The following is a 26,516-nucleotide window of genomic DNA, read 5'->3' on the forward strand; positions in this document are numbered from 1 at the left end:
TACTGACTAGGCAGGGTAGTGAAAGCATCAGCTTTGGAGGCCCACTGCCTGGAGTGGAAGCCCAGTTCTGCCACTCACTAGCTGTGTGGTCTTGGGAGAGGTATTTAATCTCTCTGTAAGGCATTTTCCTCAGCTGTACAATAGGTGTAATGATAGTACATACCTCAGAATTCTTATGAGAATTAATGAGCTGATACATAATGAGTTTATATTAAAGTATGTAGGGTAGTGCTTGCTATGCGGTAAGCACTCAGTGAGTATCAGTTCTAAGGGCTTTCCGTATAGTGACTCCTAATCCTCACAACAACTCTATGAAGCAGGCACTGGTTTGAAAATAAAAAATATATTTTTTTTGTTTATTTATTTATTTATTTATTTATTTATTTGAGAGAGAGAGCATGCGTGCAAGCAGATGGGGGCGGGAAGGAGCAGAGGGAGAAGAAGAGGGAGAGGGAATCCCAAGCAGACTCCCCGATGAGCACAGAGCCCTACACAGGGCTCCATCCCATGACCCTGAGATTACCACCTGAGCTGAAACCAAGAGTCAGATGCTTAACCGACTGAGCCACCCAGGCGCCCTGATCCCCATGTTTTAGTAAGTGTGATTCTCTGAAAGTGATGGGTAGAAATTGGGACAGTTTTGTGAAGAGGAATGACATGATCTAATTTATGTTTTAACAGGATCACTCTGTCTGCTGTGTTGAAAACAGACTAAGGAGGCTGGAAGGGGCAAGGCCAGAACCAAGGAAACTACTTAGGAAACTATCGCAAGAATCCAGGTAAGATATGTTGTTGGCTTGTGTCAAGGTGGTAGCAGCTGAGGTGGTGAAAAACAGTGTGTTTCAGGGTATCTTTTGAAGTTAGAGCTCCATTTCAGGATTTGCATGATGGAATGGATAGGAGGTGTGAAGAAGATGGGTCGTGGATGACTACATGATTTTGGATCCAATCAACTGGAAGGATGGAATTGTCATTTATTGAATAAGGAAAGACCGCAGGAGAGTAGGGTTGGAATGTATAATTGGAGATGCCTATTTGTCGCCCAAGATGAGATGATAAATAGGCAGGTGGGACATATGAGTCTGGAGTTCAGGGAAGAGTTTTGGGATGGAGATAGAAATGTGCACCTCGTTGGCCTACAGATGATATTAAAAACCATGCGACTGGATAAGATCACTGAAGGAGTAAGTAGAGATGGAAAGCAGAAGTCCAAGGCTTGAACCCAATCTTTAGAGGTTGGGGAGATGAGCAGGAACCAGCAAAGACTGAGGTGGACAGCCAGTGAGGCAGGAGGAAAACCAGGAGCATGTCAGAATCCTGGTAGCCAACCAAAGAAGAGACTCAAGTGTTTTACATGTTTTAAAAATGTAATCTTGGAAACATCCTTGTCAGTTGCCCCTGTAGCCATGTAGGTGATGTCATAGGTGGAGGAACCTGGGCTCACACAGGTTGGGCCCAAGATGCACAGTCTGAAGCAGAAATTGGATTAGAGAGCAACTTATCTGACTTTATGTCCAGTACCTTTTCCTTGTACCACACTTCTGCACCATGGACCCCTCTTGGTCAGAAGAGGGAGACTTGCCCCATCAATTTTATTGGGTTAGTCCCCTCACCTTGAAAATGGTCTGTTCTAAACTAGTCATTCAACTGGTGTGCCCTGGTGCAAAAACCTATTTGGTATTTAAGTAAGAGCGCCCGCGACAAAAGAAGACCGAAAAGGAAATAGGATAGGCAGCTTGTCAACAGCTGAAGGATATGACAGAATTAGTGTGGCCTGCTTAGGGATTTCAATTTGGAATTCCCCAGCCTCATGGGAGTTAGTGGGCATGATTAGGAGCCTGTGCTCTGGGCCACAGAGGGTTAGTTGTATAGAGGTGTGTGTGCACCTATATACCTCTGCATGTGTGGATGCCTGTGCATAGGAGAGAGAGAGAGGAAAAAAGCAAAATCTCTTGCCAACCTCATCAGCCCATTTGTGAGCTGACCCTGGGGTGCCTGGACCCGATGGGCCTGCAGGACTCTACCGGAAGAAGCCTGATGTCAGGCAGATGAGAAGTGACAGAGATGGCCTCACTATGGAAAGAGAGGGCAGGGACAGCGATACGTTCTCTGCTTGTTTCCTGTCCTTACAGAGAGGAAGGTGAAAGCCATCCAGAAATTTAAATATGCTTTACCTACCCCACCTTCTTCTACCTGTCGGTGGCATGAACTTGGAACTGGGAAAACAGAGTTGGATAAAACTGTGAGGAATTCTATGGGGTGGGGGGAGGGGCACTGAACTATCTGTAAGAACTGTGGTGCTAAAAAAATGAATAAGAAAAAAGTTGAGGATAGACTGGACCAGCAAATAGGCTGGCTGAAGCTAAACACATGGCGAACTAGGAGAGAAGAGAATCGGGTAAGGAGTTACCTGCATTTTGGGGAGGTAGGTTGTAAGACAAGGCAACTCAGAAACAGGCTTTGACAGGAGGCCATGATCTGTGGGGTTGAGACCACCAGTGGCTTCTGGTTGTTAGCAAACCTATTCCAGCTGAGACAGCACCCCCCAAATTGCCTGGGAGGGGAGCCCAGGCTATTTAAGCTGACATTGTTTCTTAGAGGGTGAGCAATTTTTTTTTTTAAATGAAGACTTAATTTGTTAGAACAGTTTTATGTTCAGTTTTAAAGCAGGAAAATTGAGGGGTCGGTACAGAGATTGCTCACATATGCCCTGTCCACACATATAAATAGCCTCCATCATTATCAACATCCCGCAGCAGAGTGGTACATTTGTTATAATTGGTGAACTGGCACCAACACATCATATTCCCTCCAAGTCCATAGTTTACATTAAACAGTGTCATTATACACTTGTACCAACCCATAGAACGTACACCACTGAGAATGAGCACTAATGTAAATACTGGACCTTGGGTTAGCATTTTTAATCTTGCAAAGATTTATAAGTAAATGTAGAAATGTTTAAGAGAACCATCAACCTCATAATAGTTTTGTCAATTTGTGTACAAATTGGTATTTTAAGTATTTGCAATATTTAAGGGAAATTGGCCCGTGAGAGTAATGGTCATTTTTTGACCATTTTAAATATGTAATTAAGAAATGACTTAGTTTTGTGATTTTATATTGAAAGACATTCTAAAATTACTGTCAGTATTGGAATATTTGAGACTGGAAGATCTGTCATACTTTGAATTTTATTTTATTAGAGCTATATGAGATTTTTAGACAATTAGATGTACTTATAAAAGATTAAATATATCATGTTACATATCAATATTGAATATGTTTATAATATATAAATATATCAAATGTATATTATAATTTAAATATTAAATATATATAATTTATATATTAAATATCAAAATATAAACATGGTTTAAAATGAGTGAGTTTTGTAAACTGAATTTGTAGATGGAATCAAACATTAATTAAAAACCTCTTAAATGTGATTAATACTTGCTATGTTTATAAAGATTAATAATATCTCTAAATTGAACTTAAAAGTTTAAGGAAGACCTAGATTTTTAAGTTTATAACTTTAACAGTTTGAGGATTAAATTTTAAAAATCAAAGTAGCTCTCTGTAATCTTTTCTATGTGAAGAGAGGGTCCTTGAGATTACCCCCAAAACTCTCACTATTCTATCAAGGGCCCCGTGGCAGCTCCTGGGTGTCCAGTCCTTCCATGCGTTCAGTGACTCTTACTTCCAGGTAGCTTGCTGTTGGAGGACAGCTGGCTAAGGCAGGACCCTGTGGGGGAGGCGGAGAGCCTTGGTGTTCGGGAGTCCAGGAGGTAGAGGCAGCTCTACTCCCTTTTTCCTCAGGGGCATGTTGATCTTGCATCCTGGAGACTGGGCACAAGGGCTGAGAGCTATAAAGACAGCAGGGAAAGCAAACTTGGAGAGTAGATGACAGAGTAAGAGGCAACTCTAGAAATAATGAAGGAACCAAAGATGGTAGAAACTGTGAACACATGCTCAGGAGAGGATTGTGACTTCAGCATGAAATCAGCGTGGTCACTGTCTCATTTTGTAGATAAGGAAACAGACTCAGAGAGGTCAATGACTCACCAAGATCTCATGGCTTGTCAGAGGTAGAGATGAGACTGGGGAATGGATCCTCTAACAACTCCTAATTTAGGATTCTTTTCAGAGTATTTCTTGGTATCAATGCAGGGTAGGCGGTTTTGATGGTCAACACCCAGTCAGAGCACAGGTTGGTGGTTGAGGTTTTACAATTTGTCTGAAGGGCTACTGCCTGACGTCCAAGGCTTTGGATAGAAATTAATTGTTAAATACACTCACCTCCTCCCTGTAGACTTTTAAGTCTCTTTTGGATCCTGGTCCTGAATCCTGGACATTTCAAAGCAACCCAGTTCTGAGGGGAATGTCCTCAGGACTAGAATGTCTTATCTTGGTAGAGGTCTTAGGAGGAGCACTCCTGTGAGGCCGTCTCTGAGGCCCTGTGCAAAATGCCAATGTGACAGCATCCTGCTGGGACAGGTACTGGTGGGAGCGGGAGTCGGCATGGCTGGGGGAGTGGGCCTGGTGGGGAATGAGGGGAAGTCCGTGTATCCTGGAAAACGGAAGGTTTCTGAAAAGGATGGGGATAAAGATCTCTAGGGAAGAAGGGCAGTGGTGCCATCGAGGACTGTGTGAAGTCCAAAGAGCTCCTCATTTTGCATGTTCTTCCCCTGGGCCCTACCATGTCTACATGTTTAATAACATGCTTTATGACTGGGCAGGTTCGCACACCTTTTGCAATAACCTCTCCAGGGAGAGAGAGAGAGAGAGAGAGAGAGAGAAGGTAGCAGTATCTCTGTTTTATGGCTGGGGAATCTAAAGCCCCAGAAGGATAAAAACATGCCTAATAGAAGAAAAACCTAGGAAGACGTAGGGCCTGATTTCTGAACTCAAACCCCCTTCTTCCATTCTTCCCCTTTTCCTTCTCTTTTTAATTTTAAAGGTTTTATTTTTCTTCTTTATGGAGGCAATATATGATCCTTGTTAAATGTTATTAAATATATTAAGATAGAATAAAATATAGATAAAATTTGAAAAGAAGAAAAAATTATAATTCTACCACTTAGAGTTAATCACTGTTACCACCTCGAAGTATGTCATTTTGCATTCTTTTCTCTGCACACAATAGATATCATTATCAATATGGCCTCATACTACTCGTACTTTCTGTAACATGCTTTTTTCTCTTTTGTTCCCTTTTTTTTGCATTGACCCAAAGAGGGGGAAGAAAAGAGCCTTTAGACGAAAGTCTTTTTTAAAAAATTATTTTAGAGATAGAGGAGGAGAGGGAGAGGGACAAGCTGACTCTGCACGGAGCACAGAGCCTGACTTGGGGCTTGATCCCAGGACCCTGAGATCATGACCGGAGCTGAAATCAAGGTTTGGATGCTTAACCGACTGAGCCACCCAGGCACCCCTACACTAAACTCTTAAAAGTTTTTATGGGGGGGGCACCTGGGTGCCTCAGTTCATTAAGTGTCTGCCTTCGGCTCAGGTCATAATCCTGGAGTCTGGTATTGGGTTCTGTGCTCAGCAGGGAGTCTGCTTCTCCCTCTCCCTCTACCCCTCCCCCCTACTCACGCACTCTCTCTTTATTAAATAAAAAATAAAATCTTTAAAAAAAAGTTTTTTGGGGAGTGCCTGGGTGGCTCAGTCGTTAAGCATCTGCCTTTGGCTCAGGTCATGATCCCAGGGTCCTGGGCTTGAGCCCTGCATTGGGCTCCCTGCTCAGCGGGAAGCCAGCTACTCCCTCTCCCACTCCCCCTGCTTGTGTTCTCTCTCTCTCTGTGTTTCTCTCTGTCAAATAAATAAATAAAATCTTAAAAAAAGTTTTTTTTAACCAAAGTAATATAGGTACATAATTGAAAAAGTCAAAATAGTACTACAACTTTTACATCAAGAAATATTTGCCATGTTCATCCTACCCCACATTTGATTCCACCTCAGAAGCAACTACTTCTAAATCTTAAAACTTTCTAAATAACAAGCTTATAATGCTCTTTGTTAGTTTTTCAGGTTTAGATATTACACATCAACTTCCTCTATGTAAGATGATGGTTTGGTTTCTGACATTTGTGTCACCCATGTCCCTCTCTTCCCTTCCTCTCTTTTTCCAAATATGGTCACAACACTGGTAATGTGGGTTAAATGAATATTCAGTGATCACATTTCTGCAAGTATGTAAATATCATTAAGGCTGAGCCATATAGGGTACTAGGAGTGTGCTTTCTATTTTATCCAGCTCTTTCCCCCTGGACTTAATACTTGACTTAGTTTTGTTTTAATTTGCTTAGTTGCTTGGTTTTCTATACCGAGCTCTTTCACATAACTGTTAATCACATCTTGATCTATGTACAAACATTATTATTTTTTTTTTTTCGAGAGACAGCCCTCCTAAGAGGCTCCTGTCTCCCATACCCTTTCAGGACTGGTGGCTCTCCAGGACCGCTACGTGTTTTCCTCACCATCACCCTGGAACTTTCCTCCACCTCTCTCCTGAGTTGGATCCCCTAGTTCTGGCTCCTATGTCTTCTTATGTCTTGGTTTACTCTGTTAGTTTTATTATAGATGCTATCCAGGAGTGGCCCGAGACTGCCCATGTGCTTTTTACCCTGCTACATATAAACCTCACCCTTTTAATGGGTGAGGAAATAAATGTTGGTTTTTGTTTTCAGCTCAGCATAAACCAAGAGAAGGAATTCATCCCACCTGGAGTCCAACAATTCCTGTTCCAGAATTAGTCAAATTTGTTTTCTTTCTAGATTTAGCAAGCTTGTTACAGTTAAAAACTTTGAGTTTCGTTGACCTTAATAAGAAGGCAATAGGAAAAAAAAGAAGAAAAACCTTTATCTGAAAATCCAAGCTGTGACCATCGAAGGAAAGAACAGCATAAAGTTTGCTCCCTTTAAAGAAAAGGGGGACTTGAACGGAGCATCTTCAGCCCACCCACAGTCTCCCCGCTTGGAGACTTTGGCAGGCGATGTGCAAATTGTCACATGTGCCTGGCCTGGCCTGGCTCTCTCCCAGATTTCTGCCCCGTAAGTGGCCTGTGGGTTCTCAGATGTGGTTTGATGCTTCGTTTGCCACTTTTTTTTTTTTTTCAGCACAAAATACAAGCCTTGGACAGGTGCTGGGGATGTAGTGGCTTCTGAAATTGTTTCCCAGAAGGCAGTGACTCATCACAGGAAACCCCTTTGTTTTCTCTGACCTTCCCTTGGCTTCCTGCTCCACCCATCTGTGTGTGAGTTTTCACATTCCTCACCAAGAGACAACAGCTTACCTCTAACTTGAGTCAAGAGTGGTGAGTGGAGATAGTTCTGGGAATAAGTTGGGACCACCTCTTCCAACAACAGTGCCCATGAAGGCAGCAGGCTTGTTCTCAATGCCTTGGCCTCTCCCCATTGCTGTATGGGTCAATTTCCATTTCATGACTCCTGGGAAATCCCTTTTCCTATGTCCCTGACCACACGGATTGTCACATTGTCAAAGAGGTGGATTTGCTCTCTTAGCCCTGACTCTATAATCAGGGACAGCTTTTGCAGAACTCCTTTCCTGGAAAATATATATCACTATACATTTAGTAACAGGTGTTCAATTGTTTTTAATTGATGTGCGCTAAATCAAAGAGGATGTTGGTGGTTGTTGACCCACAGAGCTTCTTCAGGTATAGCCAAGGTCTTCAATGGATACATGTTGAAGTGAATCATACCACTCAGATTCCTACATGTTTAGAGTTAGAAAGGAGCTTAGAGGTTATCCAGTCTTGCTTTTTCTTTTTATAGGCAAGGATCACGAAGGCCCATCAAGTTACTCTCTCATGGTCACCCAGGCAGGTCCTGGCCTCGTGGGTCCTGGGCCATCTGAGGCTGTCTGCATACTCATGCTTGCCTCTGCACTGCTCTCCAGTGGCGCTGTAGTCCCACTTCCAGCTGCACCTCTTCTTGGCTCTCTGCACCTCAGGGTGGAGCCTCAGGTGGGCAAAAACCCTTCCACGAGGTCTCACCCCTCCACTGCCACTGCTTTCCCTGACGTTCTTCCGTGGCCAGGCTTCTCTCCAGACTACAGGCAAATCCAGACTGTTGACTTTGGTTTCCTTTGGCTGAGAACCCATGACTTTCCATGAAGAGTGTGTTTCAAAGTAGTTCTTCAAAAACTTAATGGCAAAATACTCAAGAAAATTTGAAGAAGACACAAACAAGTGGTTTTTTAACTTTTTTGGTGGTTTTTTTTGGACATTTCCCTACTAGACCCCTCCCTTCCAAGGAATAGCTTGGTTGTTTGTTTTATCATCATCATTTAATCGTCATCTTACTCATCCAACTTTGTATCCTGCTATTTTCCATTTGTGTTCTTTTAGGATAACTCTATGACAGAAGATTGGGAGCAAATATTGGTCTGCTTTTTTATGAAAACTTCTGTTAGAACACTGTCACCTATTTAGAAAAGTAGGTTCTCTACTTTTTGGTAGGACAAACAATAATGTGCATGTCCAAGACACATTTGGGGGGGGCAGGAGCCATGGTCTATATATCCCCTAAATCTTCCCATCTTCCTCACTACCCCATGTGGAGCAGCTGGGGTTGCATTCTCTGTCACTGACACTGTGCTTCCTGATAATCTGTGAACCAGAACTCTTCCTTTGCTACCATATCCACATTCAATCATGTCTTCTGGTCTCCCTGGTGGTAACAGCTCAGCCCCAACCACCATGTTGACCTATTTGCCATCTCTGATCTCTTGTTTATTGTGAAAGAATCTGTTGTAAAATAACCAGCTGTGAGGCCTGCACACCCTACAACTCTGTGAAAGCAGGAACCAAGTCTTCTTATAGGTCTTTGGCATGTTTCTGTATCCCCAGTATGATGCCCAGCATACAGAAGATACCTAAGAAATGTTCGGTGAGTGAATGAATGGATAACTCTAATTGTGACTGCAGAATAGTCTTCCTTTTTGGTAACTCCCAAAGCAAAACCACAGCTGTGATGGGAACATCCTCACCAGAGTATTTCCTACCATGAGGGAAGAAATAAACTGAATCAGAAATTGAAAGTCAGAAAGGCTGAGAAGTATCTTGGGTAGGAATGATGGTTCCTGGTTTCTCCGGTTCTTTCTTCTTAACTCCCCACAGCCCACGGACCCTGGATATTACAAAATCCTTTTTATCATTTAAGAATCGTAAGTGCCTGATTTTTCTTTGTTATCCTTCTTAATTTTGAAGCAATAAAGCTTTATTTCCCGAGATAGGAGCAGCAAACTCCACTCTAGGAGAAAGCCCAAATCTTCATAAGTTTCCCTTCACACCTCAAAATCTTAGTCATGGGCTAACCTTGCTTGTGATGTAAAATTACTTCTCAGTGGAAGACTCCTCAGCAGTAAGAGAGAAGGAACAACATGATAGATACAACAACCTGAGTGAATCTCAAAATAATTTTGCTGAGTGAAAGAAATCTGAGCAAACAGTATGTACTGTGTGATTCCACTTACACAAAATTCTAGAAAATGCAAGCTGATCTACTGTGACAGAAAATGGTTGCCTCGTAGGTAGGAAGGGAAGAACTAGGAGGCAGGGGTTATAAAAGGGCACCAGAAAACTTTGGGTTGTGATGGGTATACTCATTATTATTATGATTGTGTTAATGGTTTCACAAGTGTGTATGTATGTCAAAGCTGGTCAAGTTGTGCATTGTAAATATATGCAAATTATATTGGACGTCAGTTACACACCAATAAAGTGTTTTTAAAATTGTTGCAAGCAAATGGAGTCCTATTCCCCACCCTACATTTCCTACCTCACTTTCCAGCTTCCTCCTACTAAAAGGTGATCACACCCCATTTTGTTCCTAACGTGCAATCAGTCCTTTGTTACGGTAGACACTGAGATTTCTTTGCTTCTTCTGGAAGTAAAGGAAGTATTTAAATTGGGTCACCATTTCCTCCCACTTAATTCCCAGGCCCTCCTGAATGCTATAGAGAAGCTTACCCTCTTCTGTCTGTAGCCATTTAGGGACTGCCCCCTGCCTGGCTCCAGTGACAGGTTTTTGAATAAACAGCAGCTGATTGTGTAGCTGGTACTTGCATGACTGCAAGCCTGGGTGGGCCATGACTTACCAGCTCGAATGATAACAATTCTCAGACCTTCACATGTTCTGGGGATGCTTTTCAAAAGTCCCATCGGTTCTACACAGGATGGCCCAAGACAGTGACCTGCCAGTTTCCCTGTTCCTTCTCAAAGTGTTCCCTCATTGCTCCCCAAGGTGCTTTAGGGTTTGGTAGCTCCAGATTAGTAGTGAGAAGTGCAGACAGATCTCCTCCTGAGGAAGTCAGCATTATTCTAATGTTAGAGGTATTTCTGGAACCTAAGGAAGAATTGGCCATGAGTCCCTGGAATATACAGATGGGGGGCATCACTGACCAGCTGAGCTGCTGCCTGTTCTCCCATCTTGCAGAGAACAGAGGTTCAAGGGTTTGGGTGGTTAAATAAGTAGCAAAGGCCTCACGTTAGAGCAGGGCTACTACTCACACCTGTGCTGGTCTGGGACTAAGGTAAGAAATTGAGAGCCAGTGTTTAGAAACTTTTATAGCAACATGCTAGCATAATTTTGTAACTGTTGGATCTAAGAACAAAAGAAGTTGGGCTTACATTTGCATGTCTTTTACTTTAAACTCTTTTTTAGTAATTTCTTTTTATTTTACAAAAGTTGGAGTTCATAATGGATTGGAAAAAAAAAATGAACTGGCTCTTCACTACAGATCTTTTGAGACACACTGAGCTAATTCCATGGCCTCTGAAGGGCAGTTCTGGGTGCCTTCCTTCCAAAGGCATGGTAGATGAGCTATGGAGAGATGAGGTGGACCGCGCCAGGGGGGAGGAGGGCAAGGAGTCACCCTTTGTCTCTAGTACCCTCTCCTTGACCAGACTGTACACGCATCCCTGGGGAAGCGTCGCACCAAGGATGACCACAGTTGAGACAAAATTGAAGGGGACTGCAATCACAGGAGGGGCAGGAAAAACCGTGGTTATCATCTAGAACTCCTGCCTTAGGCCAATGTCCTTCACAATGGACCTTAGGGGCAGGTGGAGAAAGTAGCTGAGAAATAAGGATTTGAGGGGAGCTATAGCTCACACCTCACTAGTCTGGAATGAGCTGAAAGTGGAAGTTGGACTGAAGAGAATTTCCTACATTTAGGATGCTTCTATAACTCGGGAGGAGGAGGAAGGATGCTTGCAATGATTGCTCGGCAATTCATGCAAATATACGGATATTTCTCTGGAGTCACTGAGGGGCGGAATCATCCCTGTAGAAGACAGGGAAGGAACAGCACATTGGACAGAAAAGTTTTAATGAAAAGAGGTGGGCTCAGAAAAGCGCTGAGTATAAAATGGACCTACTATCTATCTTAAAATGGGGAGATCCAAGCAGCTGAGAGGCATCAAGAAGGACCTATACTTGGAGTCTTCACCATTGTATTTTAGGGCTGTCTCTGCTGGACCCTGCTCTGTTTCTGTAGTAAATCATGGTGTGAGGTGATATTCAGGTTCCCAGGGGACGTGAGACAGAGCACTGCCCTGCCTGTCCTTGAAGCAGTCAGCTGACAACCCCCTCACACTCCCATATGCTGGAGAGGTGGTGGGACAGAGATGACAGCTTCCTCTTGTTGCCTCTTTCGTGACTCAGTCTGCCCTCGTCCCTGGTTGTTGACGATGATGTGCTCCTTGACTGAGAGGAGAGAATCAGGTTGGGTGGGTTCTGGCTCTTTAATATGAGAAAAGCTTTTGTGTCTTAGTTTTGGAAAAGAAAGGAAACACCCAGCCCTTTTGCTTTTTTGTTAAATTAGAGGGTGCTTTCTGCCTTGTAAATTCTCCTGAAATATATGTTGGCTTTGACTCAGTGATGACGCAGGCATGTCTGAGTGTGCCTTCTGTGTGGCAACACATTCTTTCTAGTCCCAAGGGTTGGAGTGCAGGGAAAGCTGAGAGTCGACCTTGGGTCTCATGTTGGTTGGTGCCACACCAGGAGGAGGCACTTGCAACATGGTGGGCTACTGGAAAACTGAAGCAGGGTTGAAAACTGGGCGACCTTTCCTCTTGTGCCAAACCCAAGTTAGTGACAATGCGGTCCTAGCTACTAACTTTGGGCGATGCTTTGCATTGTCTGGAACCATCTGCAAGGAGTTTTAAAGGGAATGACAAAGGAGGGCAGGAGTAACGTGAAGGCTGCTACCAGATAATGTGATAGTTAACTTATAAAGCCAAGCTGGCGCCTTCTGGGGATGAAGTGACTGACTCCCCTGATCAGGGAGACCAGGCTGTGGTTATAGGTCTTTTTTTTTTTTTTTTTTAAGATTTTATTTATTTATTTGACAGACACAGCGAGAGAGGGAACACAGGCAGGGGGAGTGGGAGAGGGAGAAGCAGGCCTCCCGTGGAGGAGGGAGCCCAATGCGGGGCTTGATCCCAGGACCCTGGGATCATGACCTGAGCTGAAGGCAGACGCTTAATGATTGAGCCACCCAGGCACCCCGTGGTTTTAGGTCTTTACCTCTCCTGGTTTCCTGCCCAGAAATACTCAGGGACAGCCTGAAATAAAATTCAACCCACACCACTGGCCCCCAAAATTTAGCATCTGTTTGGCTAACAAGACTGGTCCAGTATGAAACAGTGTTAGTAAGCATTGGACTATGGCAAAGATTACAACTAACACAGGGGTTTCAAGGAAGAGGGATGGATGTGGGTCTGAGGACCCAGGAAAGGCTCCTGGAAAACCAAGGCTTGGACTGGCACTGAGTCCTTCCTTTGGAATGGGGTTTGAGTTCTGGACTTAACATTGGACGGATATATAAGCTCTCTGGGCCACAAGATGGGGAAGAGAGCAGCTACATCCTACGCTTTCTGTGAGCATTAAATCCTAGCTGAGTACTTGCCTAGTAATGCTCCCTCTCTTCCTTCATTTCCATGGCTGTAGGGAGTTCCTTCTGGGGTGAATTCCTGGGAATGGCTCACCAATTTGGAGGCAGAGCTTAGATTTGCAAGGTTGTGATTGCTCCTTGTTGGGGGGGGGGTCAGTGCTATAAACAAAGCAGGAGTCAGTAGCAACTTTTCCTCACTATGCACCCAGGTCCCCCACTGGGCTAAGTATGTCTCTCTTAAGCTGCGAACTCCAAGACAGAGCTTGTACCAAGAGAGGTACTTTGCCCAAGTACTCACTTGGCTAAAAATACCAGAATTCTCAATATTCATATTGCGATTCATATTAATCAAGTTCTTGAGCAGTAGCTTCCTTCCTAGCTAATAATTTATTTTCCTAGCTAATAATAATAATTTCTAATAATTTCTAAATTATTAGAAACATTTCCCCATTCTACTATACATGAAATAGGAGGTTCTAAAATCCTAGCTCAGCACTAGAGTGCAGTTCATTCTGGAAAAAGAGGCCTTTAAAGTGCCTTTAAAATTTTTTAATCAGTAAGAAATTGGTCATAGATAGAGAGGAAGTAGAGCATGATGGAGAAGAGCCCAGACTCTGGATCCAAAGTACCTGCACTTGCTTCCTGGCTCTGCCACTTGACTAGCTACATGAGTTTGGGTCAATGATTTCACCTCTTGGTACCTCAGTTTACCCATCTGTTAAGTGGGAAAATAACTGTGCACATCTCCTAGGGTTGCTGCGATAAGGAAAGGAGTTCAGATTTATGTAAAGCACTTGGAGCAGTAAGTGGTCAGTGTAAGTAGTAAACATGTGTTGGCCGTAATTAATATTATTATGTCCCAGGGAAACGGAGAGAAGGAAGGTTTCAGTTCAGGCCTTGAGGGATCCTGTGCCCTAAAGAAGAGAGCACCAAGACAGCCAACACTCTCGGGGCCTGGTGACAATGGGAGGTGTAGAAAAGAATAGGAGATAGGAACCCAAGTGCCAAATCCTGATGCGATGACCCAGGCTCGATGACTGGCATTGCAATTGCCATCAGAGAGCCCATTGGAATTTGACAATCTGTGTTCTAGATTCTGGAATTCCTGGATACCGCCTCTCTGCCAGCCTGGCGCAAGACTTGTTTTGGTGAGGATGACATGCTAACACAGGACTGGCTCAATAACAGCTCCTTTGTTCTGTCTCCTGGACCTCTGGGTGCCACCGTACGGACTTGTCCACTTGGCCGGCAGCTGGCATCTTAAGGGTTCAGGCTGTTATCAGATGGATGCTCACTAAGCAGAGTCCCTCCCGATCGGGTGGTGTGTGCAGCAGTGCACGTAGGCCCACATACCTCATATTTCTGCCTAGGCGATTACATCCCAGCCACCCTGCCCCATTCCAAGGCAACAGAGCCAACTGGGACACAGTGCTTGGGGAGGGAGCCAGGTGTTTTTCCCCTTTCATCCATTCTGATTCCATAGGCATTTTCTTCTAAGCTTGGGCTCTAACTGCAATGCCCAACATGGAAAAACAAATCCAAAAGGCCCGAACTGAGCTGGGTCTGCTCACAGTGCTTCATTCTGCTGTTCTGAAATGAAGCCAAAAGGCACAGCCTCTGTCCTCCAGGACAGAGAACTTAGAAGCAGCTTGTCCTTTCCCCAGCTGCTGCCTGCCCAGGGAGGGTACTGCACATATCTACATGTGAGTGGTTCACTGCCTGGTCTGATCGGCAGGTCTCTATTTAAGTACTCGTGTGGGGCTTTCAGAATCCAAGTGTATAAAGTGCATGTCTGGGCATGGTCTCTTGGCTAGGCCCCAGGCTTTGCAACCCACCCAGCTGGTCCCCAAAGCTGGCCTCTTGCATCATAAGTGATCCCACGCAGTTCCAATGACATATGGTTTATGACAAATCACCCTGGTTTGGGAAATCTCCCGGCTAATGTTCTCTTATCTTGGCAGAGAGAACCCTGTTTGAATACTAACGATTGGTGCCATTTATTGAACACATGCTATGCCCCAGGCAGCGTGCTCAGGGTGCTTTACATAGTGATTTCCCACAGTCTTCCTGCCAGCACTCCAATGGAGATAGTGTGATCAGCTCTGCCTTACACACGAGGACCCTGATATGCGGTGATGTTAGGTAACTTCCTCAAGGCCACCCAGGTAGGAGGTGGTAACACCAGTATTTGAGCCAGGCAGTCTGGTCCAGGGCATGTTCCTACCCACCATGGTGCCCACCACTGTGTTGTCTCTCTGCTTATACATCTCCAAGGATTAAATCAATGCCTGAGAATGATCATCCTCATTGTTATCATTAGTTTAATCTAATGTTTTATTGATAATGTTTTATCATTAGTTTCATCAGTGGGGCACTGAAGCCTCTACCTGGTTGATACTTTGGGTTAATTTGCTACATCTTTGATATTAGGGACAATAATGAAAAAATTAAGTTACTTCCTTATTGATTTCTACTACTTTGATTCAACAAATATTTAGTGAGCATTTACCTTGTGCCAGGCATTATACTAGACCTAGCAAAGAGAGCAGTTGGGCTCAGCAAGTACTTATTGGACACACACTATTCTTTGACACTGAGGAAGACACAATAGGATTGGCTGTACGTGTGCTTTCCTCAAAAAGATTTAAGCTAGTTAAGAGACAAAGTAAACTCACACGCATGCTCCTGAACCTCAGCTTTCTCGCTTCTAAAATCAAGATAACTGCATCTACCTGGTGCGACATGTGACAGATCCAGTGGCTTCTGTGAATAGGGTAGGTGTTCCACAAATAAGATTTGAATGAATGAATTTAAATAATAACGATTCATTGTCTGCCTCAGTTTTTCAGCTTTTCTAGTCACTTCAACGGGGCTGATAGTTTTCTAAGTTTTCGAAGAAACTTTTGGCTTGGGATGTCTACTTTCTGTGTAATTACTCTCATCAACAGTCCCCTGAGGCTTTTTCTTTAAGAATATTTCAAGTAGAAGAATTGCAGTTTAAATATGTGATCAGTACCAAGGGAAGATTTAGTGTCGAGTTACTACATTGAAGGAAATCTCTGGGAAAATGCTCCCTGGAGTGTGCTTGGCCCAGTGAGCTCACTTCGGAGGTTGGTTCCTTAACTCTTAACCCCAAGGCAGTGTTCAGTTTGTTCTCTGTTACAGTAGTCGTTGGGACATTGCTTAATCAGGTTCTTTCCATAGGTGAAGGCTGTGGATCCCTGAGGGAACTGGAGATGTGGGGTGGGGTGGACCTCCTCCCTTTTCCTTACTGCCAAAGTAATGGGGTGGTCTGCCTTTGCCTTTCCTCACCCCCAACACCCTTCTTATATATTTCTCTTTCTGTACATTTCCCCCCTTCAACACTGCCCCCAAATTAATCTTATCTTCCTTTCACTTGTTGAACTGGCCTTTTCTTTCTAGGAATTGGTTTTAATTCACAACAGTCTCCAGAGCAACTAAATAGATGTAGATATTGTGCCTCAGTATTCTCATACATAGAATGAGGGGAATAGACTGACTAAGTCATAAGATATATATATATGAAATGTTAACTGCTCTAAAAAAAGTATCATGGGAATGAAGAAGAAACCAGTTTTCTGGGTGAGGAGGCCACATTTGATCCAAGACTCACTGTTAATCATTGAGAAAGGGGTGAAGGAGACTCTGTTCTGATGAAGTAGCATGAACAACCGTAAGGTGTGTTTGCCGTGCTCCAGGGAGACAAGACAGGTCATTTGTAATGGCTGGAAGATACGGAGGGATCCAAGGACAGATGAGAAGAAAAAAGTGGGGTGATGGGTAAGCTATGGCAGTCCTTGAAAAGCTTGTTCAGAAACATCATAAGTCAAGGGGAGCCATTGCTGTTTTAGAAGCAGGGGACAAAGTTTGAACTATTTAGGAAAAAATGTCTAGGTGAAGGACAAAACCAAGGCAGACTAATACAATAATTTTGGTGAGAGAGAATAGTTTCCATAGAAATGAAAATAGGAGGGCAGATCTAAGAGATAGAATGCTGTGGGATCAGAGAAGAAGAGGGCATTAAAGGTTTCAAGCCCATGTATACTGGGGTCAGGGGTGGGGGAGGATGCCACTGAGAAGGGGAACTGAGGAGGAGCTATCTGCTAGGCTGGGAGTGGGGGTCTTCACAATAGATCATGTTGCATTGGAGGGCTGGCAGGGTGTCTATCTGGATATGATACTGGAAATTCAGATCTGGAGCTCAAGAATGTAGTCAGGGCTGAAGATGAAGACTTGGGAGTTGTCATCACAGGGGTAGTTGTTGGAATAGCCAATTGTTTTGCTTCCTCAATCACCTAAAGAAAGGCACGGGTTTCCAGTTGCATGGGTGAGGGCAGGTGGAGGGATGTTTTCTGGTGCCTGGATGGCTAGTCCTGATCCCCCCAACACAGGCCTTGGATCTTTGAGATTCCAAGGAAGGAGTACGTTAGTCTTACCCTCCTTCACTTAGCAAGCTTTGCCTCTTCTCCCTCAGTTGTCCAGCTTCTAATTCTGTAAACAACAGCTGGAGAGGGTGCATGAGGGCCAACTTAGCAGCTGTGTGTTGGGAATCAAGAAGGCATCCAGGATGAAGATACTGTCTGGCTACAGCTGCTGCCAAGATGAGTGTGTGTGTGTGTGTGTGTGTGTGTGTGTGTGAGAGAGAGAGAGAGAGAGAGAGAGAGAGAGAGTGAGGGAGGGAGGGAGGGAGGGAGACGGAGACGGGATAGGAAAGAGAGAGAGATGGGGGGTACTCATAGCAGGGAGTGGGTAAAAATTGCCGGCCAACTGTCTTTTAAGAGTGGTAAATTAAATATTCTTAAAAAGTTTTAATTCTGTACCAAGGATGATTTCATTTCATATTTTGTTCCCAACCCCGGTGATGAGAATATTAGAAATTGACCTTTCTGGATCCTCCAGTTGCTGGTGACCAGGCTTTGCACACATACCCCGGTCACCTTGGCAGTAGAGTGTGCTCAAACACTCTGGGGTTGGCTGGAAGCTGCTTCCAGGCTGGTGCCGCGAGGAGAAGCACAGGGATCTAGAAATATGTGAAAAGATGAAAAGTTAAAGAAAAGGCTGTTGTTCCCAATCCCAGTGGAAGAGAGGCCTCTTCCCGGAAAGGGATTAGGGATTTGGGTGTGTGGTTTTGCTCCTGGCCAAACGAAGTCTTGAGCTGGGTAATCTGTTTCTAATCATAATTTGGATTACCCCACACACTAACCAAATGTTTGTTTGTCTGAAGAGGCCCATCTTCAGGCCCCAAGAGAGGCATGACAAAGCTCCCCTGAAGAGCCAGTGTACTCCTGGCTGGTAGGCTCATTCTGAGGCTGGCAGGCAAAGACCGTTGCCTCTTTGTGTGGGGAAAGGGCTGGAAGTTACTGTTCGCAGTGTCTGGGCTTCATCAGCCTGGAGCTGTCCCCTTTGGTCCCTGTTGATATACTCCTTTCAGGAACCAGCTGGAAATGGCCGGGCACCGCCCCTGAGGCCAGGCTGAGCCACGGGGCTGTGTCAGGTGTGGAGGTGGGGCTCCTAGGAGGAAGCCACAGTGAATATTGAGACATCAGCGGTTGCCGGGTTTCTCCCAGGTCTTATTTTGACGGGTAGGAGAGAAACCAAAGAGGCAGCACAAGCTAAGTAAAAGTTAGCTTAAAACTTAGCCTCTTAGATTGTCCATATTCCTTAAGACAGTTACTATGAGTTTGCAGTTCACTCTTGAGGGCCAAGCAAATTTCATTGATTTTGAAAGTAGCCAACTTATCAGAACTGTTTCTCCCAATTGGGAAATACACAGTTCTTTATGAAGGAGGTCTGTACTTCAGGACTACAAAAATGGGCTAGGAGATGAGACAAGGGTGGTTTTGCCAACTCAGGGCTTAGAGAAGATGAATGAATAAAAGGTGGCAGGCAATTTCACAGATGAAAATGGATTCCATTTCATTCATGATGTGCAGGAAAACTTTATGTCATTATTAACACTTATGGTGTACAGATGACATGGGCCCCACCCCTGCTGCGAGCACAGGACAAGATGTGAAGAATTCCACTGTTTTGTCACCATTAAAAAATCTTTCCTTCTCTCCTCCTCTCTCCCTGAACGTGCATATGCGTGTGTGTGTGTGTGTGTGTGTGTGTGTGGTTTCAAAAGAAATGTTGGTAGTAGTTTAGAGGGCAAGACATATAATTGTTGTGTTTCTCTTTTCAGGTCTTAGGAGGAAATACCTAAGAAGAGGTGATTAATTACTGTCTGAAAAGCGCTTTGAGATCCTCTGAAGGAAGGTAATTAGAAGTGTGAGACGTGGTTCCTGGATGTGTGATTATATGTGATTATATGTTACGAGTGGTGCTAGACTACTTCAAATGCATTCCTCTCAGGCATCTCCAAACAGGCAAGTGGGTGCTGGGAGGGGAGGAGAGAAAAGCTAGAAGGAAGAGGAGCTATTGGAACAAGGACTAGCATTTCCTGTGAAGTGGGAGGAAGACAGCCCGGGGTCCCCGGGGTCTTTGCAGAAGATGCACATCTGAGAGTGTTCCCCAGGGGAATTTGCCTCCCCACCCCCTTACAATCCCAACTCTGTTGACTTTTAGGATGGTCTCGTTGTTCAAGTTTTACCAAAGGTGTCAATGACTGCTCTATTGTCACGGGGGAAGCCATCTTCCATTTTCCAAGAGAACTGAAGGCTTGTTTTCTGTCATTGCTATGTGGGTAATAATCATGGAGCATTAAAATCTTTATTATTCTCTGCACTTATGGAACTGCTTTTCTTAGAAAGCCCCATATTTTTTTTTCCCAACTAAGTCTTATTTTGAGAGGAAGGGGCTCTAATATAATATCCGGTATAAAGCTAGAGTGAGGCCACCTCTCGACGATCAGTGGTGTCTGACCTCAGGGGCCCAGAAGCACTAGTGTATGTTGGTTAGACCTTGGATCCGGAGCCGGCTTGAGTTCTGGATCTGTTGCTCCTACTCGCAGGACTTGAAGCAACTTATCCAATCCCTCAGAGTCATAGTTTCTTCATTTGTGAAATTGGATAGGAATGGTATCTACCTCTTTGAGTTATTGTGAGCATTCGAAGAGGAATTGTGTCTCACGTTTGTAATAGGGTCTTGTAGGTTGGAAGCACCAAATAAGTGTCTGCTTCTGCTGCAGCTACTACCTAGGAGAAACTATAGGCTCATTTAGAGCAAGTGATTATGATTATGACTATGATTGCCATCATTATTAAAGTACTCCTAAAGAAACTAAGGTTGATTTAAAACTAAATGTTCAAGTAGCTAAAATTTTGTTTGGCACTCTTCCACTCCTATTCTTAATCTCTCCTCTTTGTTGTTCCAAATTTCTGACACATGACCATGGCTTGAGGTTTTCATGATGTGTTAAATATATCCCCTGTGAACATAAGTGACTTAACGTACAGATACCTACAAGGATGGATTCACACTTTCAAGGACATGGAAAGCTTGAGGTTTTTCTGAAAATCAAAGTAATAAACCCTATAGACCTCTAGAACTTTGAAGCTGAACTTCAGGGACCATCTAGTTCAAACCCAGAGTAGGCAAATGATTCACCCTTGGAGAGCAGGTGTAGCTGGTTAATGGGAGAATGGGATTAGAGTCTTGAGTTGAGCTAGACAATTAAGAACTATGAACATGTGAAACATGGTATGACTCCTTGTAAAGCTGCTTCTACTGAGCTACACCCTAGCAATATGCCATTGGTCTCCAAAAAAGGATGCGATAAGATTGCCTACAAAATGGTATTTTGTGCACTAAAGGAGATGAAGCTGAGGATGTCATCCTGATCCTCTTTACGCAAACACTTGAGTGGCCGTATCTTTCAGTTCTAAGTACCAAGAATAGCTGGCACTTCTGAAACAACTGTGTTTTCATCTGATGAATGTCATGAACTTTTTATGTGATCATTGATCATGGGATTAATGCTTTTTGCATCAGCTACTAGAAAGCTCAAGGCCAAATTTCCATGCTACCTCTGTGACTAAAAGCCAATAGCTACTACAAATTACAGATGTTCACTACAGCTGAAAACTTCATAGCCACTTTTCCTGAGCTGTGTTCTACTGAACACTAGCATCCTATGGCACAATGGCTATTTCTTGGGGGCGGGTAGGAGGAGTTTTGGGGTCCTTGACACTGCATCCTTTACCTCCTTCTTCGATAGTCTTGATGTTTATATTGGTATCTTAAATGTTCTGAGGAGTCTGATCATTTAAAATCAAAACAAACAAAAAAACCCCTTTTGAACTTTCTTTAGCACTGTCCTTATAAAACTTGTTTGACCACAGAATCTTATAAAAATATTATCTCAAAAGTCTAGTTTTATATGAAATATGTTTTGGGAAATACTACCTTTCAGTAACATGTAATCAAATCCTGTTTATTGGATTTATGTCAGTACAAAGGTTGGTTCTTGACAGTGTGAAACGTGATTATTCCTAGTTCTGCACAGCATGGAGAGAGTCCAGTCAACTGAGGAGGCCCGTTTGAACTAGAAAATTTGGTGATCCCTGATTTAAAAAATGAAGAAAAGTTTTTCAAGGGTGTCTGTTCATAGAATTACGAATTTAAGTTTACTAACATGAAGACTAAAGTTAGAAATTAAAACATTACATAACATTTCTGGCATTCTTTATTTATATCTAATCTAAAAGATGGCTTTAAAATCATGTTTTTAAAAACAAACCCCCCCAGGAATGTAAAACAAAGATAAAAATTTCCTTTGAAAAGCATCAAAGTTAAAAGTTATAAAATTTTCATCTGAACTCCGGTTATGGAATTGAACCGCTCCCTCTTCCTCCTTTGATAAAGGCTTACATAATGGGGGTGATGCAACTTCATGGTATATCTTGAGGGGGTTGTGCAGCTCGGTTTCTTCCTCAAGCACATGGTACATGCAGAGCCTACAATGTTCATTTCATGCACCTTGGCCTTTAAGATCCTTGCCCTGCCACTCTCCATTAACACTCACCAAACAGAAAACCACAGCAAGGACCTCAAACCCCAGCCACACGTGTATTACTTGGGTGGGAGACTGGGACTTGCCTCAGACAACACACTCAGCCTCTGGACTTGCTCCGTCCCTTTGGCCAGTGAGCTAGACCCAAGGGGAAATTTCATAAGGCAATATCACCTTCAAAGAGAAGGGCCAGGCTCTCCTGCTCAGGTCCTTGGTTGACAGCCAGCTCCTTCAGCAGCCTACCTGACATGTCACCATACCTCCAATGGCTTTCATTGCCTTTCTCTTTGTGTATGACGGTGGAAGTTGTGCAGTTTTGTTATTTCTCTGGTCCACTTGTCTCTTTGATTGTATTTCTGTGTTTTTGTCTGTGTTCAACAATGCCTGCTATGTGTCAGGTATTATGTCACAAAAATGCATATGCCCCTGTCCTTGCCCTTGAGGAGATCACAGTGTAGATGAGCAGATAGGCCCTGGAAACAATTTCCATTCAGTGTGACAAAGACTCCACAAGAGCCATGTTATGATGACCAGGGAAGCAGTAATGGAGGTGGCTTTTGAGGCAAGTCTTAGAGAATGTGTTGAACACTGTTTTTTCCATTAATAGAATTACTTTTTCTGCTTAATGGCAACCTGCCTGCTAGAAAGGGAGGTATAAACCAATAGCTTGTTTTGGATTAAATCAGGAGACTAACTGACAGAACCTATTAGCTAAACGCTAGATTCTTATTTCAAGCAATTCAGTGAATGTTCAGGCCTTAATCATTTCAGTTCAGTATCAGAGGACAAGACCATCTAGAAAGTGGACTCTCTAGAACTTAGTCTCAAGTTTCCCTGATGTAAAAATATTCTAGGGATAGTCTTTGATTTTGGAAATTCCTAGAATTAGCTTTGCTTTATGTTCAGTAATGCCTAATTTCCCAATCTCATGGCAAACAGAAAATAGATGGCATGTTTAAATTGCTGTGTGGATGAAAATAAAGCTCATTACTGAAGAACGGATTTTAATTTAAATTTCAAAAGAAATTTTACAAAGTGCAAGAACACTTGGGGTAAGCTGGCTCCTTGAGTTTGCTATTTCTCAGCTGACGCCAAAAGGTGGTTAGCAGACCTAGTACTGGGCAGAGTTCTGTGAATTCTTTTTCAAGTTACTTTTATGAGACAAACCTGTTGTTGTCAACCATGTGATATAATATCCATCACTTCTCTGGCTATACGAATAGTTCTCTCATTTGATGTTGGTAGAAAATCTTGGTTTTAGCAAATACTCTTTTTCTTTAGACTAAGCATTTCAGGTCTTCCCTTTCCACCTTCCCAAAATTCAATTTAATAATGATTTTTGACTGTTTATGTTTATTATATCCAGACTCGATAGCATCTTCATCTTTTGTTCTGTTTGGGTTGAGAGGATGTCCATCCTGATGGTTTTCCAGAACCCCAAATTTAAATAGGACCTTTCACCACCAAAACCATGGGGCTGGCCTGGCATTTGAAAGCAGCACTTAATGTTCCTGTTTCTGGTTTGAAACTTCGGATCTCCTATTTCCAGACTTGAGAGTTTTGCTCCCCACTATCTGTCATCCTACACTCCCTCGTGGTATTTCAATATGTATGTGTGACTCCTACCAGCCCACAAACTCATTAAGAACAAGGAATGGGTCTTATTTGTTCACTACATAAAGGAGGTGCTTAAGAAATATTTGTTAAACATATGTTTATCCTAAAAGTTCATAAATTAGACAATCAGATGTAGGTTGTTTCCCTGTGCAAGATGTGAAAAAGAGAAAGTATCATGTATATAAGTCTCAGAACTTGACTTCTCATAGTATTTTTTTTAAAAGGGCAGATCGAGGAATGTCCTCATAAATTAAATGTTAACTCCTCCCCGGTGTGATCCAAGAATCCTGATTTACTTTGCACTCAAATGGGACATTCTACTTTAGGATCTTGCATTTGTGGATCAGATATTCTATCAAGAAAGGTGATATCTGGGGGCGCCTGGGTGGCTCAGTCATTGAGCGTCTGCTTTCGGCTCAGGTGATGATCCCAGGGTCCTGGGTTCGAGCCCCGTATCAGGCTCCCTGCTCAGTGGGGAGCTTGCTTCTCCCTCTCCCACTCCCTTTGCTTGTGCTCTCTCTGTCAAATGGATAAATAAAATCTTAACAAAAAAAAAAAGAAAAGGAAGGTGATATCTGGACTGAAAGTGAAGGATCTTGCCCTCTGTGGAAGGCCAAGACAGAGTTGCTTCAGTACTTCTTGTCTAAAATCCCTGGCGTCTACTCTGTGTCAGGCATTCATAGGCATATGATTTCATTTAATCCTCATAAGGGCTTCAAGGCATAGAGGGTGAAAGACTTCTCCCAGGTCACATAAATAAAACATACCTAAAACTAAACCCAAGAACAAGCGTCCCTGAAACTTGGCATTCTCCCAGCACTCCCTCCAGCGAGGAGTCCTCCCTCTAGGACCAACTTCTGAGTCGTGCTACTGTAAGGCCCAGCCATCTGCAGAACCCGGCACGGCTTCCATTCCAGCCCAGCCACCATCTGCCCTCCATGGATGGCTCAGTAACCACCTCCGTCGTCTACCTTGCCCTCCTCAAATCTATTCCCACACCAAAGCTTGAGTGGTCTTCTCAGGACTCATGTATGACCATGTAATTTTCTTGATTAAAAATCCTCCACTGATTTTTCTATTCTCTTTTAGGATACAGACCAAAGTCCTTAACCAGGTCCACCATGCCCTGCCTGATTTGGTTCCAGATGACCTCTCCAGTCTCTTCTCATTTTCTGGGCTTCTGCTATTCCAGCTGTTCCCTCAGCATGAATGGTTCTTCCCTTCCCTTTCATAGTCTAGGCTGTTGCCCACTCTGCTGACAGAGCTCAGCTCAAGAGTGTTTTCCTCAAGGGACTTAAATGTACTTTATGGAGTGTGTGCCTCTTTCATAGTTTTAAATTTATTTGTCCTTGCTTAATTCTTTTATTACTCTCTGGCTCGCCCATGAGCCTGTAGGCTGCATGAGGGCAGGGTATGCCTGTTTTCATTCGTTAGACCCTGGCCCAGAACCTGAAGGTAGTCGATAGTCGCGAAGTATTTGTTGCATAAATTAACACACGAACAACTGGCAAGTAACCAGAACAGATCTGAAGTTCAGCACCCCATGTTTTTGGTGTATGGCCAGGCCCCCAAATGGCCATTCTCATCAAAGGACCACAGGTGTGGAGCCAAAGGAAGGTAGAGGTTGGGAGTCTGGCTCATGCCTCCCTTTGGGTCCCAGGAGGGGCTGTCCATGTAGCTTGTGGTCCTTGGACACTCACCCTGTCCCAGCATTACTCCAGGCACTTTGCGTAGATTCTGGCAATTAATGTCTCTCAGGAGGTTAAGTAACTGGCCTAAAGTACCCCAGAAATTAGGTGTGGAGCCTGGGTTCAAGCCTGAGCCATTTGGCTCTCGACCCACATTTGCAATCTTTTTGCTATCTGTCCTTGGTTTACTTTGTTCCATGTTTTCCCCCAACTATGAGACCCTCTCTGATTTTGGTTTCTGTTCTGTTTCTTTAAAATCTGTACCCATTTCTTCTCTAATTTATCCTTTCTCTTCCCTTCCCCCCCCCCCCGCCTCTTTCTTCCCTCTCTCTCCCCTCTTTTTTCCCTCTGTCTTCCCTCCCTTCCTCCCTCATAATTCCATTAGTGAGGAGAACCATGACGTTATTTACCTGGAATTTATATTTCAGGAAGCTTTTTCTCTCAGCAGCCGGAAGCTTCCTGCACACTTTGCAACTTTGTAGAACGAAATGCAGATCAGCATTATAAATCTCGCAGCACGCGTGCGCTCTTACTTTTATGATTCGTTAAGATAGTTTTAAAATCACCTCTGATTTTGAGCTTTGAATTTGGACTAGTAAAGGTAGTAAAAGCAATATAAAGAAAGGGAAATAAACTTCAAAACTGCCTTTTTTTTTTTCCTGTGAGAAGCCCACTATAAATCGTGGAGATGCTTCTCAAATAAAATTAGATTCCGCGGCTGCCTGCCGCTTCCCTCCACATTTCGCCTCTTTTCTCGAAATCGCTGGAGCCTCTCTCTGGTAATCTGAAGAAAGGAAGAGAGTGTTCAGGCGCCGTAAGTCCTACAGAGAGCTCAGGCACACTGATTTGCATTTCTGGGTCAGCGTGATTTCACTTTCATTTAACCCTTGTACTGACCCTTGTTTTTCCGCACTGTGGCTCTTGCCACCTCTGAGAGCAAGCAGTGTGCCCCACCCGCAGGCGGTACATGGCCCCCCGCAACCCCAACCATGCACACTACCCCCACACTCCCCTTTTCAAAGTTCCCAGCATCACTAAGGTCCTTTCAGTGCGGCACTGGCCAACATTTGAGGTGTCTCTGAATGCAGGTTTTATTCCCATCTAAAAAGGTAGTTTTGTGTGTTAATCATGAAAAATGAAATGAACATTATAAAGTACGTATTCAGATGTGTCCATGGCTGCCACGGATTCACACTTCCTGTGTGGGTGTTAATACTTGATGTCATGAGAAAGCAATGGAGAAAGACAGATGTCCTATTCTGTCTCTCTTTTGTATGAGTCATGCTGGGAATTCTGTGAGGACCCACAGT

The 26,516-nt window shown here is 43.6% G+C and overlaps 2 long non-coding RNA genes across 4 annotated transcripts in view; one reads left to right on the plus strand and one right to left on the minus strand.

Annotated features, from left to right (window-relative positions):
- The window catches only part of LOC114217944 (uncharacterized), a 33,492-nt gene extending 7,458 nt beyond the window's left edge, over positions 1 to 26,034 (minus strand). The window contains exons 1-2 of one of the 2 annotated variants that reach the window (XR_003611070.2): positions 25,617 to 26,034; positions 17,831 to 17,968 (exon numbers count right to left, since the gene is read on the minus strand). This is a non-coding gene — a long non-coding RNA (uncharacterized LOC114217944). Of the gene's footprint in view, positions 1 to 17,830; positions 17,969 to 18,151; positions 18,353 to 25,616 lie in introns of those variants that run through there. The other variant, XR_003611071.2, reaches the window with a different exon arrangement.
- Positions 703 to 21,535, plus strand: LOC114217945 (uncharacterized). Of its 2 annotated transcripts, none has more exons than XR_003611072.1 (3): positions 703 to 779; positions 19,133 to 19,206; positions 21,385 to 21,535. It is a non-coding gene; the product is annotated as an uncharacterized LOC114217945 (long non-coding RNA). The 2 variants fall into 2 exon arrangements; XR_003611073.2 differs by lacking the exon at positions 21,385 to 21,535 and adding an exon at positions 19,516 to 20,083.
- Positions 26,035 to 26,516: the final 482 nt, after the last annotated feature.

The sequence above is a fragment of the Eumetopias jubatus genome, unplaced genomic scaffold, assembly GCF_037043125.1.
Source record: "Eumetopias jubatus isolate StellerSeaLion01/CBP00866 unplaced genomic scaffold, mEumJub1_p1.0 scaffold_7, whole genome shotgun sequence".
Taxonomy (NCBI): Eukaryota; Metazoa; Chordata; class Mammalia; order Carnivora; family Otariidae; genus Eumetopias; species Eumetopias jubatus.